General features: G+C 52.3%; 1 protein-coding gene across 18 annotated transcripts in view; it reads right to left on the bottom strand.

The window, feature by feature from the left end:
* MYT1L (myelin transcription factor 1 like) overlaps positions 1-15831 on the bottom strand; it is a 396883-nt gene that overhangs the window by 135782 nt on the left and 245270 nt on the right. For 17 of the 18 annotated variants that reach the window (XM_061426756.1, XM_061426757.1, XM_061426755.1 and 14 more), the window contains one exon: positions 1916-2069. The gene's annotated coding sequence lies outside the window, so the exon portion shown is untranslated. Of the gene's footprint in view, positions 1-1915; positions 2070-7998; positions 8267-15831 lie in introns of those variants that run through there. The other variant, XM_061426759.1, reaches the window with a different exon arrangement.

The following is a 15831-nucleotide window of genomic DNA, read 5'->3' as shown; positions in this document are numbered from 1 at the left end:
CTGAATTCCACATAAGGAACAGAATCTGAAACAGAACACGTGCAGATTTACGTACGACTGAGTAACTTTTCTGTACACTCCTAGCACAACATTGTAAATTAACTATGAAACTGTTAATCGCTCAGTCACGTCTGACTCCTTGTGACCCCACAGACAGTGTACCCCCAGGCCCCTCTGTGCATGGGATTCTCCAGGCAAGAGTACTGGGGTGGGTAGCCATTCCCTTCTCCAGGGGATCTTCCCGACCCAGGGATTGAACTTGAATCTCCTGCACTGCAGGCGGATTCTTTACTGTCTGAGCCACCAGGGAAGCCCCAACTATATTTCAGTTCAAATAATATATATATATATATGTGTGTGTGTGTGTGTGTGTGTATAAATATATCTATTTGTATAAATACTTCATACATTCTTGTAAAAGAATAAAGCTCCTCTCTGAAGGTTGCAGGAGATAACTTGTAGACCACGCCTAACGAAGCACTGGGGGAGTCTCTCCCCCTTCAGCCAGTGGGGCCGCCAAGTGACATCGTGAGACAGAGGCACACTCCCCTCTCACACAAGTTTCAATGTTCAGAAACTCCAGGAGAGGCTCAGGTTCAGCCAGGTGCGCACAATTCAGGGCATGAGGTGTGCAGGGGTCTGCACTGCCCAGGTTTACACCGGGAGTGCAGGCGAGGCCCCTGCCCCGTGCCCACCCCGCTGATGGTCACCCGGCCTTTTCCATCGGAAGTTCAGGCAAGCTGTGCTTTGAATTTGCCCTTCGGGTGGGGCTGAGACCTGAGCTGTAGGAGCTTTGCTGGTGACACAGGAGTGGCGGTATGCAGGCTTCTGACCTATGTACGGGCTCTGGACTCCCCTGGGCCTGGGGAAGGGGCAACCGGGTACCACCGCCTGGGTTTCTGATTCTCTCTCTAGTGAATCATGCTTAGAAAAATCACCATGAAGGAACTATTTCAGCATACATTTAAAAAAAATTTAAGCCCAATGTTTATTTTAAAAATAAAGAGAGGGTTTTGGGGGAGCTTTAAATGGTTTTATACTTAAAGCCTAGAATGTAAGAAATTTGCTGTTGAACCAATGAAAGCCATAGAACGACTCAGTGAATTGTGTTGTAAATTGTTAACTTTACATCCGGAGCAGGACTTATTTTATTATTTGATCCCCGTGGTAAAAGATGCACTGGTCAGGCTGAGCTGTACTGAAGATAACAATATTAACTGCACCAAAAAGCTGCACATTCATGGATTCCATCAAGCTTTGGAGGCTGAGCAACTTCCAGGCCACAACCGTGTCCCCAGGAGGGGCTGGACGTGGGGTCCAAGAGCATGAAGACCATTGTCCTCCTAACCCGCATTCCCCACCGTCACGCTCTCCCTCTGCACAGACGGGGAGGAGGAACCCTGGGGCTTCGGTCTCCGCCGTGGGCAGCTCAGACTTGACCCAGAGCCTGAGCTCCCAGCTCCCTCCTCCACTCCCTGGCCACTCACAAGCAGAAGCCGCTTTGTCATCAGCCATTAGCCGGCCCTGCCTCTCACCCGCTGCCTCCAACCTGCGGCCACTCACTGCTCCAGTATCATCAGGCGGGGAGGAGGCAGCAGGCAGCGGCGGGACCTGTGTGGCAGTGGGATAGTCAGGGAAGGTGTAATGCAGAGAAACGAGGCGCTTCTGGCACCACCAAGCTTGCAGATCAAGCTGAGTAGAGCCGTTCCTGCCAGCTGCCCTGTCCCCAGTCTCCGTCTCCTAGGTAACTGAGACCCAGCTCCACGCACAGCTTCACATGATGGGAGCTGCTTCCTCATCTCAATGCAGACTCTGGGAAGTTTGGGTTCATAAGAAATCTACCAGGAAAGATCAGGGAGAATCAGAGATGATGGATGTAGGCATCCTTGAGTAGCTGCTGGGGGAGCTGGGTTACCTTGCAGGAAGTCTTCTCTCCCAGGAATGGAGGCAGCGTGACTCCGTGGGCAGGACACAGGCCCACAGTCAGGTCTCTCTGCTCTGGTCCGGGTTCTCCCCAGCCTGCAACTGTGGCGAAGTCACTTAATTTCTCTGTGCCTCGATTTCTCCATCTACAAAACAGGGACCACATGGTAAAGCACCTAGTGACTTCATGATGACACCAGGAGGACACGTGGATAGAGAGTGTGCCCTCTGCAGTCACCACGGACCCTCCAGCTTTCCCGAGGGACCGTGTCTGCTGTCCTATCGATGGACAATGATCCCTGAGAGAAGTGTCCTTCTGGACTTGGGGCTCCTGCTCAGACTCCGAGAAAGGGTCTCCCTTGGGTTGTCTGGGAAGACTTGTTCCCTGCTAGCCGAGTCATCCGTGCAGGCTGGGGACATTCGCCAACTGAGAAGGTTCTAGAACTCCTGGTCCGGGGGACGAGTGCTGAGCCCTCCAGACCTCCTTACTGGATTCTCCTCTCCACGTCTGGGGCAGGAGCAGGCCCCGGCACACAGCAAAGTCATTCCAAACCAGAATCTGAGGGTGACCCTATTTATTTAGTCTGTGACTTCTCCAGGGGGCTCAGGGGCTATCAGACACGGCTGGTCTCTGTGACGTCTGTGGAGCCAGGGGACTCTGGTCAACACCACTTTCTTGTCCATTACATCATTTACCTGTCAACCAAATGACCCTAACTTTCGGAGTGAAGAAACCCACATTCAGAGGTTGAGACTCTTTTTTCAAAGCTCCATAGTTAGCTGTTGGGAGAGCCATGGAGAATCTGCGCACTCTTGCTTGAAGGTCTAGGGCTGTCCCAGGGCTGCCGGGTGTTCACACCATCCCCCTCCCCCCACCCACTCCCCACCAGGCAGGACTGTCCCAGGGCTGCTGGGTGTTCACACTGCTCCCTCTCTGCCCCCCACCATGGGAAGAACTGAGACCAGGACAAGGAATCTGAATCCTGGGGTCCCAGATGAGCCTTTGGGTGGTGACTTTCACCCAAAAATGTTTCACCCCAACAGGTGCCGTGGACACTCCCTCATACTGGTTTGCCATTCTAAAGGGCCCATTGCTGCTCACTCCTGTTTTATAGGAACTGAAAACCTCTCAGCACACTAACCGATTTGCCATAGACAACAGAAAAATGCTCAAGTGGGACATCAACTAGCTTTGTAATTCCTGTTTTGAACAACAGGCAACTAGGTAGTTGAGTCAAATAAGAAAGAGTCAGAGGCTTTTGGGTCACTGTCCTTGGAACTCAGCCATCCTTCCTGTTACCTGGGAGCCCGTCACCCTGTCTGCCTCTGTTGACCTTAGAGCTGAGCTGTAAATCCTTCCCTTTTACACTTAATCTTCCCAAGGCCTGATTTCATCACACAGACAGGGACTGAGTCTGCACCTGCATGTCTTGCAAGGACACAGACCCAGAGGACTTAAACTCATAAATTCCCAGAAAGAGAAAGGAATTACACCAGATTTGTCTTCCTTCTTTTCGACTTTGCCATTTAGAACAAAAGAACATCCCCCCACCTCCTCCTCGGAATACCTTTCCCCAAACTCTCCTGCTTCATCTGTCCCAGGGCTCAGCACTCGGGTCCCCAAGACTCTGGAGCAGCCAAATCGCCCGTCTTTGTCTTGGGTGCTGCACCCAGGGCTGGTTAAAACGGCTTTGTTGATAGAGAAAAGAAAAAGGAAGCGAGAGAAGGCAAAAGGAAGATAGTGCTCCTGTGCACTGGTGCAGGATGAATCCTAAATCTAACCGGGCAGATTATGTTATACAAGTGACCAGTAAAATGTTTAATGGTTAAAAGATTTGAAGTCAGATGGACTTGGCTCACAAAAGCACTACCACTTACTTCCTCATAATCTGAGCTCGTTGTTCATAAGCATGAATCTCCTGGAATTTTTCAATCTCTAAATTAGATAATATACAAGAAGGATCTAGCTAACCATAAAGGCTCAGTGAATGGTAGCAAATTTACATAGTATCACTGTATATATATTTACTAATATGCCTACATAACATCTCTGAGTTCCACTTTCTCATTTACAGCTACGGTGATGTAAATAGCTCCTAAATGGGGATGTCTTTAATTAACTAGCATTTCTAGGGGGGTCACTCGCCTGCACTCTGCTAGACTTGAGTGATTCAGTATAAAACAAGATAGAAACGACATTGCTATGTGAGTGTATGGGAACAACAGAAGAAAGAATAATGAAGAGTTAGATCAGCACAGTGGTACCTATAATATGCAAAAACTAGTTTATTTGGGGTGTAAAGAAAAAGAGAGGATGAAAGAACTGAAAAAAAAATCCCCCAAAACTTTAAAACAGTAGGTTTGGGTAAAATAGAAATTCCATACCTATCAGTACAATAGGTACTGGTAACACCAGTGATTGAGAAAACAGAATATAATCCACTGAAGGGTTCCCTAGTGGCCTCAGATGGTAAAGAACACACCTTCAACACAGAGATATGGGTTCGATCCCTGAATTGGGACAATCCCCTTGAGGAGGGAATAGCTACCCACTCCAGTATTCTGGCCTGGAGAATCCTATGGATGGAGAAGCCTGGCAGGCTACAGTCCGTAAGGTCACAGAGTCAGACACAACCAATCAAGTAATACTTTCACTTTTCAAATCTACTAAAACACAGATTAAAACAAGTTAGTACATGGACAACACTCAGTTTTGATACTATGAAATATGCAGATGTTGGCCTTTCTAAAATAAATTGTTTTCTAAAACTGTAGCTATAAGAACACTTTACAAGCAGCAGATATTCAACTCAGTGTGAGTAACATTATCAAGAAATACACATATAAATAGCTCATAATATTTAAAAATTAAACAATTAAGTTATATATGAACAAGTGACAAGCAAACTTAATTATGGATCAACTCCTATTCTCAGCGTAAATTATACCGGGTTTGAGATTCTGGATCAACTCCTATTCTCAGTGTAAATTATACTGGGTTTGAGATTCTGGATCAACTCCTATTCTCAGCGTAAATTATACCGGGTTTGAGATTCTGGTTTGCTCCAGTTGTCACATAAACCCGTGGCACACCTGCGGGCATATGCTCTGGAAACCAGAGTCGCGCTGCAGAGGACGTGGGAGAGCAGAGGCCACGAGGCCAGGGAGCCCCTGGAGGGCGCATGATGATGTCATTAAACTAGGAGGCGGCTCCCTGTGGCCAGACCCGAGTCTCTGCTGCAGGAAGACAGAGGTTCCCTCCCAGGGACAGGCTGAGTTCCACCCACACCCACCCCTGCAGCCACGGCTGGGTCAGGTGTCCTGCCCAGGTGCCGCCAGGATTCAGAACCGAACCGATTCCCTCTTTGTGGAAGCCGAGCTTGTTTTTTTTTTCTTTAACATTAAAAGTCAACGGCATCCCTTTTTGGTCTTCTCCCTAAGATCAAGCGTAAAAGTCAGTGGCAGACATTTTCTCTGGGACATTTATTTAGGAAATCAGAGTCTCAGAGTGATTATTATTATTTTTTGCTTTTGAAAATCACACATCACACGTGTCTGCACCAAGCGTGTGCAAGGAGGAGACGCAGCTCCCAGGGGGCTCTCAAGGCATCGCTTGCCCCTCGCCCTCGGGACACCAGGGCAGGGCGAGGGCAGCTCCCTGGGTTTCTGCTCCATCTCGTTGCCAGCAGCGCGGGCATTCTGCCCTCGCCCTCACCCTCTCCCTAACTCCGGGCATGCGGGTCACTGAGGAAACCTGTTCTCCGCTCCTGCTGCTCAGCACTCAGTGCACACACGACATGAAACCTGCTGGTTGCTGAGAAAGTGCTTCTTCCTTCCTTTTTAACTTCTCCTTTATTGTCTTTACTGTGTGTGCGTGTGTTTTGAATGTCTACTAAATGCATTTGAATTGTCCTATGTATCGTCCTGGCAGGGCTTTCCCAGTAGCCCAGCAGTAAAGAATTCACCTGCAAGCAGGAGACCCAGGTTCGATCCCTGGGTCGGAAAGATCCCCTGGAGAAGGGCCTGGCAACCCCCTCCAGTATTCTTGCCTGGAGAATCCCATGGACAGAGGAGCCTGGAGGGCTACAGTCCATGGGGTCACAAAGAAATGGACAGGACTGAAGCGACTTAGCACGTAGCACTCACGCATCCTGCTGATAAGTAGATCTTATTATGCTTGGCTTTTTCATTTTCTTTTTTTTTTCATTCTTTATCTTTCTTCTCCATCTTTCAGAAAGTTTTTCCAAATATATCTTTCAGTTCTTCAACTGCATTTTAAAATTTCAAGAGTCCTATTTTATATGCCCAAATTGGCTTTGTCTCAGTTACATGTTTGCATTTATTTTGGTGATTGTTTGTCTTCGCAAGAGGACCATCTCTCTCCTCAGACGCAGTCCCTGTCCCCTCTGGGTGAAGCGAGGGCAGTCCCACCGCTAGGTGGCTCAGGGGTCCTCACTGTGCTGCCCCGGCATCTCGTGATCCTTTTTACACCAGAACTTACATCATACATTCACTCATCTCATTCATGTCTTCTCCTTTGTGGCTTTTCTTATTTCTGACAAAAAATACATTATCACTTGGTAGTGTAACAGCTTGCTTTCTCATCTGTTTGAAGTGGTGCAGAACCCTCCTTTCATATTTTGGACATTTATAGGAAACAGTGCACCGAGGACATTTAACACCCCTGCTTCTCAACAGTCCTCTGAAGGAGCATCTTCAGTCCCTTCTGCCGAGGAAGCTCCACCAGACAAGGTCGGAGCAGCCCCGTGGGGACCCCAGCATCAGTGTGGTCACTAAAGTCCAACCAGGCCGGACGAGAGGAGGAATTACAAAATGGCCACGAGGCTGGTGACATGGACGCACCGCACATCCTTCCAGGATACCAACTGAGAAAGAAGCGTTCGCACTTACTGTGGTTCAGCTGGAGCCTGGTGAGGATTAAGTGACTTGATCCTTCAGAAACAAGATGTGGGGAGCGTGTCCCATCAGGCGTCTGTCGAGTGCTGGGGACAGCAAGGACAGAGCCAGCCAGCATCACTGCTCAGGGGACCCTGGCGGGACAGACCGTCAGTCCCTGGGTGGCGGGATGTTGGAGCGGGGAGAGGGCTGGGGAGATGGCTGGGGAAGGAGAGTGAGGGGCAGGGGAGGGCACAGCCCTTGGGGACGTCCCCTGGGAACCTCGGACGGACCAGGGGACTCCCCCTCCTGCCTCTCAAGCCCGACCCAAGCCGTGTGGGGACTGAGCACAAGGACACTCGTCGGGGCAGGCCTGCTCCCCCGGGGCACCCAGCAGGGCGATGGCTCGAGGCATAGGGTTCTGCAGAAGTCAAGGGCATCTGGGACCTTGCAGGACAGCTGCTGCAGCTGCTGATGGCCAGGTGGCCTCTGGGGGTGGTTGGGGGTACTTACGTGCAGGTCGCGTTTAAAGACAAGAGGAGGAAAATGACGTTAGAGTCAAGAGCGAGAAGCAGGCCTGCTGGACAATAATGTAGGATGGACCTATGCTTATGTTAATATTTATTGACTTATTTGTACAATATAAAAGCTTGAAGCCACACAGGACTGGCCTTCGTGTACACCCTAAGTGTCTGACCCCCCCGAGTCATTCTCAGCTCTGATGTTCAGACAATGAGCAGCCAGGTTACCTCGGGTTAGGGCAGCCCCTACCTGTCTTGGTGTGGATTTCAGGAGGCAGATGGCAATTACGCAGCATCTACCTGCTTAAATGATCTGAAGGGGGTGGTGATAAAGAGTCCACAGGCCCCCAGCAGGGCGGGGGGGGGGGGGCTTTGAGGAGCCTGACCCTGCCCCTGTCCCTTTGAGGAGCGGGCCGAGCCGAGTCCGTGTCCCAGGAGTAAGACCAGCAGCTGCTGTTCGGCTCCGAGGCCCCAGGACTCAGCGCAGAGTCACCGTGGGAGCATCCCTGAGGCTTCTCTTCCCTGAGCACATCCGACACACGCCCCGTGGCTCTCCCGCCCACTCCCCACCTTCTCCTGGCATGCATCCCCGGGACGGTGGAAATGAGAGAGCAGCCTAATTCCTGGCAACACGGAAGGCAGTGGGTTTCTCACTCACCCTCTTTCCAGAGCGAGTGGGGAGAGTGAGTCGGTTTTTGTCAAACAGCCTCAGGTTCTGCCTTGATCAGCGGCCCCCCAGGCTTGAGGTCTGTGGACCCAGCTGCTCTGAGTCCCAGGTTCTCTTCCTGACGTGGGTCCAAATCCTGCCCATTAGGTGGTGGGAAATTAAATGAGGTGACGGCTAAGACGCCCAGCACCAGACCCACGTGGGACCAGCTTCCTGGGCTGTGGAATCATCACCATCAGCATCAAGGTCTGTCGATGTCTCACCCAGCCTGACTGCCAGGGTTGAGCTGGGTCTCAAAAGGTCGTGGGTGGAAATCCTAATCCCCAGACCTGGGAACGTGGCCTTGACTGTAACTAGAGCGGCTGCAGATCAAGTGGGGGTGACAGCACACAGGATAGGGGGGGCCCACTCCAGCGTCACTGGCGTTCTGATAAAAGGGAACTTGGACACAGGGATGCTGGCAGGGAGAGGGTCTTGTGACCGTTACTCAGGGCTCTGGTGATGCATCTACAAACCAAGGACACTGAAGGTCGTCAGCAAAGCCCCAGAAGCTGGGGAAGGGGCCTGGGGCACCCCCTCCTCCCCACGGCCTCAGAAGGAACCAGCCCAGCCTGAGCTTGGGCCATGGGTTCGAGTCCATCCTCCAAACCGTGAGACACTGACTGTGCTGCTTAGGCCCAGGGCTGCCCCAGCTGCTGAGCAGAGGCACGGGTCTCCTTGCTCCGCCCCTTCGGAGGCCCGGCCCCCTGGAGGCCCGGCCCCCTGGAGGCCCGGCCCCCTGGAGGCCCCGCCCCCTGGAGGCCCCGCCCCTGGAGGCCCCGCCCCATGGAGGCCCCGCCCCCTGGAGGCCCCGCCCCATGGAGGCCCCGCCCCTCGGTTGGCTCGCGGGGTAACGCATTTCCAACACTGGGATTAGGGACTGTGGCTCTACCCCACCTGATCTTCCTCACTCCCTTCCTGGCTCTTACTTCAAAGCCACCACCAACGATCCCCTTTGAGGGTTGTTCATTTTGATGGAGCTAAAGGTCAAAGGTCACAGTCACATCCAACCATGAGGCCCATGACCCTGGTTCCACCTTCCAGGCTGAGGGGCATTTTTAGGCACACTTCAGATTGCCCTTTAACCCTCAGATCAGGCCCCAGAAACTGTCCAGCTGTCTCTGCGGAATGGTGGGATGTGACCTGCAAAGAGTACATCTTGGAATATCATTTTTTTGTCTTTCCCTCAGTTCCTTGTCAGTGAGCCTTCTCCATGACCCGAAGGAGGATTAAGTCCTGTCGGGCAGCACTCAGGAGTTGCGGCTTCCGCAGTGAAGCCCTGAGGGTCAGAGCCGGGTCTCGGCGTGGAGAGAAGGCGCTCGGGCGCAGGTCCCCAGAGGTGGTGGGGATGAAGGCCTCGGGGGCACCTGGCAGAGACGCCAGGGCAGAGGGCCTGAGGCATCTCTGCGCCCCGGGCGAGCTCTGTGCAGGTGCGAGCCTCTGGGAGAGGCTGGACCGCGCCCGTGTCCGGAGCGGCCCTCAGGTTCTCGGCCGGCGCGGATCGCCAGTAAAAGAAACAGCGTCTCCCCCGGGGCGGCCTGGGTCCCGCCTATGGGTTCCCCACCCCCGCGGTCCGTCTGTGTTCCGAGCTGGGGGGCTTCTACGCAGAACTGTGCGGACGGTGTTCTGTTTCCCCCCATGCGGGCCCGCGTGTGAAGGCTCGCCTGGCTCAGACGACCTGGGGGAGAGGAGACCCTCGGCCGTCACCATGTGGTGAAGCGCCGGCAGACGGGGTCTTGCCCCTGAAGACACAAGGCTTCCTTTCTTTTTCAGCCAGCGGGGCAGAGCCCGGTCGGACGGCAGGTGAGAAAGCTCCGAGTGAGCGCTCCTCCTGCTGGGAGGTTAGGGGACCCTCGGACAAGCGTCCAGACTCACAATCAACCCGCGCTTTCAGCCACAGGCGTTAGAATCAACACGGGATATGTTTCCTGAGGTGAGACCGTCATTTGAAGAGAAACGTGAAGCTCTGATAAGATTAAACATGATTGGCTGCCTTAGGAATCTTCGAAACCACCTAATTTTAAAGTCTCTCAATTAAAACAAAAATTCAAGGCAAACGCTTTCTTGCCAACTTGCTTTCCTTATATCTGGCAAACTTGGCCTCTCTACTGAGAAGATATTTTACATTGATTTAAAAATACTTGCCTCAAAACAAATGCCAATTTCAAATAATTCTGAAATTTTTGATCCTGACTGCAGACACAGCATTAACATGTTGTGTCTCCCGTCTGCTCTCACTGAGGTGTTTTCTCAAGCCCACCAAACCCCGAGTCTTAGGCAGCCCTGGACACGTGGGTCCTCTTACTGGCCTGGGGGCCCCTTCTTTCTGCGGCTGATGCAACTCACCGCCTAATTTCCAAGCTGTGCTTTCTATCCCCAAATTGAGACACCCCCAAGACTCTGTTCCTGAGCCTCTCATCTCATCCTTGGCAATTTCTTTCACCAATTTAACTTTTACCTCTAATTAAACAACACAAAGTTCTACCTCCAAGCCTATTTTCCCATCATGTATCTCCTGAACTTCAAGTGTCTGCCCCACCCCTCAACCCAGAAATCCAGGGGCTCCTCAGACTTAGCGCCCAGGTTTGTCCACACCATCCTGACCTTCGCGGTCGCTTTCCTTGAGCAGAAAACCACCGTTCACTCTCTCCACGCCCCTTGGAATTTTCAGTCAGCTGCGAGGTTGTGAAGTCTTTCCATCTCAGCTCTGAGATGACTCTCAAGCTCCCCTTTGGCCTTTCTCTGTTCCTTCTACCCACCCCCTCCCCTTCTGGGCTCTGGGCTGCACTGCCTGGGCCTGCCACCCCGAGTCTCAACCATCCTCGGCCCTTTATTGTTTTCACGATGGGAAAACTTTTAAAAATCTTGTGCAGAAACCCCACCTATAAGATAGCTGGAAGTGAAGTGACTCTCAGGATGAAGTGAGGTGGGACGGGTGGTCTCACTGGCTCTCTCAGTTGAGGCTTAGCAGAGTTTAGCTGAGAAGTCCCTTCTGCTCAGAGTCCTGGGGTGGTCCACCCCCAAACCCACGTGAATACGGAACTCCCCCCATCTGAGGTCTGAGTTCCAACCCCACGGCAGTGCTGCCTCCTGAACTGCGGGATCCTGAACATGCTCCACATCGCGTTTACCCAGCATGGTGTTTCACACCCAAAAGTGCCCCGTGGCATCTATTGAATTGAAACCACCTTAAAACCCAGCACATGTAAGAGACATCCAGTCTGCCTTCTACATAAAAGAAGGCACAGATAACTCGGAAGATCAGCAGCGTGATTTTTCTCATCAAGGGGAACAGACTGGGGGAATTTTGAGATCTCTTGAGAACAGCTATCGGATTGTTTTCAATGGGTGCATAAATATGCAGCAGGCTGCTGAGCCGGCAGCTCTGGGGCTCCCAGTGGGCTGACCTGTGAGGACTGACGCCACCTGCCTCACCCGCTGCTGCCACGGGGCGAGGGCATCCATTCACACCCATTTACATACAGCATTCCTGTCACCCAGCTCCCAAGCCTGCATACGGATTAGGTAGTGTGACCTATGGCAATTATATTCAAACCCGATATTCAGAGCAAGATACCAGAAGCACAACAAAAATCTAAACCAATCAATTACGAGCCTGATTAGGACAAAGACAGGCAGAGCCTCAGGGAGAGACGGAGAAGCCTGCAGCTGGGTGAGGGGCGTGTCTTCTCACACCTGGGGCTTTAAAACAGGGCAGTGCCCCCCCCCCCCCCCCCCCGTGCTTAGACCTCACTGGGCACCACGGTGAGCTGGGTTCTGCATTTGGGTTTAACGCCTGATTTCCAGTTTCTCTGACAGAACAAAACTAGGCCAGCCCCCGTATCCCGTCCCCGCCACACGTGACCTCTGTCAATCTGAACCAGCCTTTCTCCAGGCGCCCTGTGGGTGACAGTCAGATCACGTCCGTGTCCTCTGCTGTTCACCTGACCAGGTCAGAGGAGGGTTGGATGGGTTTCTGGGGGCCATGCTGATCTCGGACCCCGCATCCCACCTGCCCTGGGGGTGGGGGAGCTGGAGGAGCTGGCAGGAAAGCATCAGGAAGGGTTGGGGGAGCAGGTACACGTGAGCCCCTGGGTGACCCCAGGCGCTGGTTTCTCACCGCCCACCAAAGTGCTGGCCTCACTGAAAATGCAGCTTCTCGCTGGACTGCTGCAGCTGCTTTCGGAGGTCCGTCTTCTGGCCCTGGGTCAGGGGCCACGGTTGGCCATCTCCGATCACGGAGGTCAGCCTTCCTGACCTGATGCTGGGAGGTGGGGGGACTGCTGGGTTCCGTGGTGGCCTCCGTGTCGGCCCTGCTACTGTGGAGGGGGAGGTCCTGGCTGTCCCCTGCCCCCAACACGGCCACCCCCAGAGGAGAGGCGCACACGTCCGCCCGTGTGGCTGCTGGCCGAGCCCTGGGGGTGGCCGCTGAGGAGCCAGCACCCCCGCTCCCCGAGGAAGGGCAGAGTCAGCCCTCGTGGGTTTGCTCACGAAGGGTGAGTGGATTTCACTGAGCAGGAATGGTCAAGCCACGAGCAAAGGAAACAGGAAATCCACACACAGACAAGCTCGCCTCAGCATCACCAGGAAGCAGTCAGAAATTTGGGTGGAAAGGACAGAAACTACCTGACAGCTGGCCAAACATGCTGATGAGAGGGTCTGCTAAGTAGGCGTCTGTGAACTACGTCAGCTTATTAAACGGCGCTGCCAACATCACAGGACAGAAAGCAGCGGTCAGATACGAGCTATGTTCATACATCTAGCAATGCAAATTAAGAGTGTAATGTACAGGAAAGATACCATATAATCACCAGCAACACCCTTCAGAGGCTGGCTCAACGTGGCTAAGCCAGGCAAGGGTCCCGACTGGCCAGCCCAGAGCTCCCGTTCGTGGTGCGGACGGCCCGGGGAGACGCTGCTGTCACTGTGGAATGGCGAGGCCGGGATGAGAAGCCATGTCAGTGGCCCAGGCTCCTGGAAGGGCTCGAATGCAGCCCCAAGACGACTGGTGGTCCGTCTAGAGCAGTCTGCAGTCAGAGACCCCTCCTGAGAGGAGAGCGATTAAATGGATTTTTTTTTTTTGAGCAAGTCCCTTTGAACCTCAATTTCCTTATCTGTAAAATGGAAGTTTTTTTCAGCTCTAACATTTTAGAATGTTTGAAAAAGCTTCTAGGTATTCGACAGCTCAGAGTGAAGGACCCTGTTCTAAATGTATCAGAAGGCGAAAGGGGATTTCTGTAAAGATGTGTAATGACCCAAGGCAGTTGTTTCCACTTTAGACTAAAGTGACGGCAAGTTCCGTGAATGCATGGCTGGCACACGTATGACCACGCCCACGTCACAGCTGTGCACGCAGGCACACACACGCGAGTGTGTTACAACCTCACTCAACAGGCTCACCGTGCTTGCTATGATGTGCTGGAATCACCTTCCTGTGCATGAGATAATCCAGGTTGTATTTCATTAAAAATAGATCTAATAAATTATCTTCAAACTGCCAACTGAAGAATTGCACATAATTTAGAAAATTACTGGCATCTGACAAGTGTTGATGTGTCCACATATCCTGACCAAACACCTATTTCTAGGTGTAAGAGGACACAAAAGTAAATACACAAAATCACACCATGACTTCCTAATTGCTCATCTAACATTTATCCATGCTTATTTGCATATTTCATAATTTTTTAAAGTTACTTCTTCCTTCTGAGGCAGGGTACCAAGCACAGACCACCTTCCGGTGGAGTGCAGTCACAGTGTGCGGTTCGGAATGTCTTAGAATGTGCAGGTTCACATTTTGTTTCTAACCTCTGCCCCTCACCTCTTACGTGCTCACTCACTCAGTCCTGTGTCTCCACTCTCTGCATACCAGCTGCGGGTCTGCTATTTGCCAGCTGCTGTTCTTAATGCTAAAGATTCAGGGCAAGGAATAAGAGACATCAACTGGCCTACCGATAATTTAAACAAACAGAAATCAGTTTAAGATATTTTCTTCCTAGCTTTATTAGAAAGGTATTTGTAAGCTGAATGTGTATCCGTAGAAATTATGCAGGAGTTACAGATGAGGATTTCTTCAAAAGTATATTGAAGTGAAAGATCATGAATGTGTAATAAGGCCCCTGAAAGTACAGTGTAAGTTAATGGGAGAGGAAGAAGCAGTCTGAACCAATATGATTTAGGTATCATTTTAGTTATACGTTTCAGCTGGCCTTAAGCTATGTCTCTGTTTTGACTACTAACCAGAGTGACCATACAGTTCAGCGCTAATGGGTACCTGGCCCAAATGTCTTCACTTTTCAAAATTAAATCAGATTTGTAAAATCTATATTAAACTCTGATGAAAGCATCGGTTTCCACTGTCTCACGTGCTGAGGATGTGGCTTTCTCCACTATTTTGGTTACGTGTTGAGTATTTCTTGACTTCCCTGATGGCTCAGTGGGTAAGAATCCTCCTGTAATGCAGGAGACACAGGAGACTTGGGTTCAAGCCCTGGGTCAGGAAGATCCCCTGGAAGAGGGAATGGCAATCCACTCTCGTATCCTTGCCTGGAGAATCCCAAGGACAGAGGAGCCTGGTGGGCTACAGTCCACGGGGTCGCAAAGGGTCAGACACGGCTGAGCGACTAACTTTCACTTTCATGTTCTAACAAAAATGACAGGGACTGGGGGTCTCGGGATAAAGACGCCTCCCTGTCCTGGCTGCTTTGTCCGGCATCCAGACATTCTGGAAGATGTGGAGACTTGAACAGCTCACCAAGCCCTGATAGGGGGTGTGTACCCTGGACGCCCCGTTGGGGGGCCCAGGAGGACCCCCTCCCCGACTCAATGTCCCATTCAGACTTTTGCTCACAGTCACATTGCGGTAAGAAGGGGTTAATCCTGACAGATAACTGCACCGGCTCCTTTAGGACCCGAGCAGGGAGCACTCACAGGTGGGCGTTGGGAGGGCTGGTCAGGACTCCAAGCGCCTGCAGGCGAGCTGTTCAATTCCTCTCATCTTAAAGACAAGACAGAGGGTTAAAGCTTACTACGTTCTCTTACAGCCATTTCTAAAAGTCCGACAAACACTGAGCGGAAATTTGCTCAAAGAAGAATGTCAGTATCAACACGATTCAGATATCTAGACACAGGACATACCCTGAACTTGACGTCGGACTCAAGGCTTCCTGGGTCGGCCTGGAGCCCCCGGCTTCCGCCCTGTCCTTTCTCCCCAACGCCTTCTGTGCCCAGGGAGCCGATTCTGTCCACACACCTGTTCACGTCGGAAACACGGCCACCGTCCTTTCCTCCCTTCCCGTCAAGTCCGCACAACAACCAGTCTGCACAGCTCTGCCTCCCAAACACATCTCACATCAAGTGCGTGACTTGAAGAGTGGCCTTGGCTGAGTGGAGACTCCCACGTGCACGAGCGGCCGGCCAGCCTTCTTCCCAGGACCTGGATGCCTGCCATCCCCTCCTACCCCCCCACCCCCACCCACCCCCGCCGCCCCGCCCTCCCGGGTTCCCAGGGGCCTCTCAGGCGGCCGGGCTCCGCCTGCCGTGTGTCAGGGGCCGTATTCATCCATCTGCGCTCCCATGTGAGTCTTGCTGTTGGTCCTGCCACCGGCTACATCTCCCCCTCTTTGATTCATCTGCTGCGGCCTCAGTCACATGCCGGCCACGTGTACGCCCGGGCAACCTTCACAATGCAGTCCAAGCTCCGACGTGCCTACAGGGTCATTCGTGAGGAGGCCCAGCTCCCCCTCGGATCCACCTGCTCTGAAGGACCCGCCAGCTCTCCAGGAC

The sequence above is a fragment of the Bos javanicus genome, chromosome 8 (assembly GCF_032452875.1).
Source record: "Bos javanicus breed banteng chromosome 8, ARS-OSU_banteng_1.0, whole genome shotgun sequence".
Classification (NCBI taxonomy): domain Eukaryota; kingdom Metazoa; phylum Chordata; class Mammalia; order Artiodactyla; family Bovidae; genus Bos; species Bos javanicus.
This window is presented reverse-complemented; position numbering and strand designations above follow the sequence as displayed.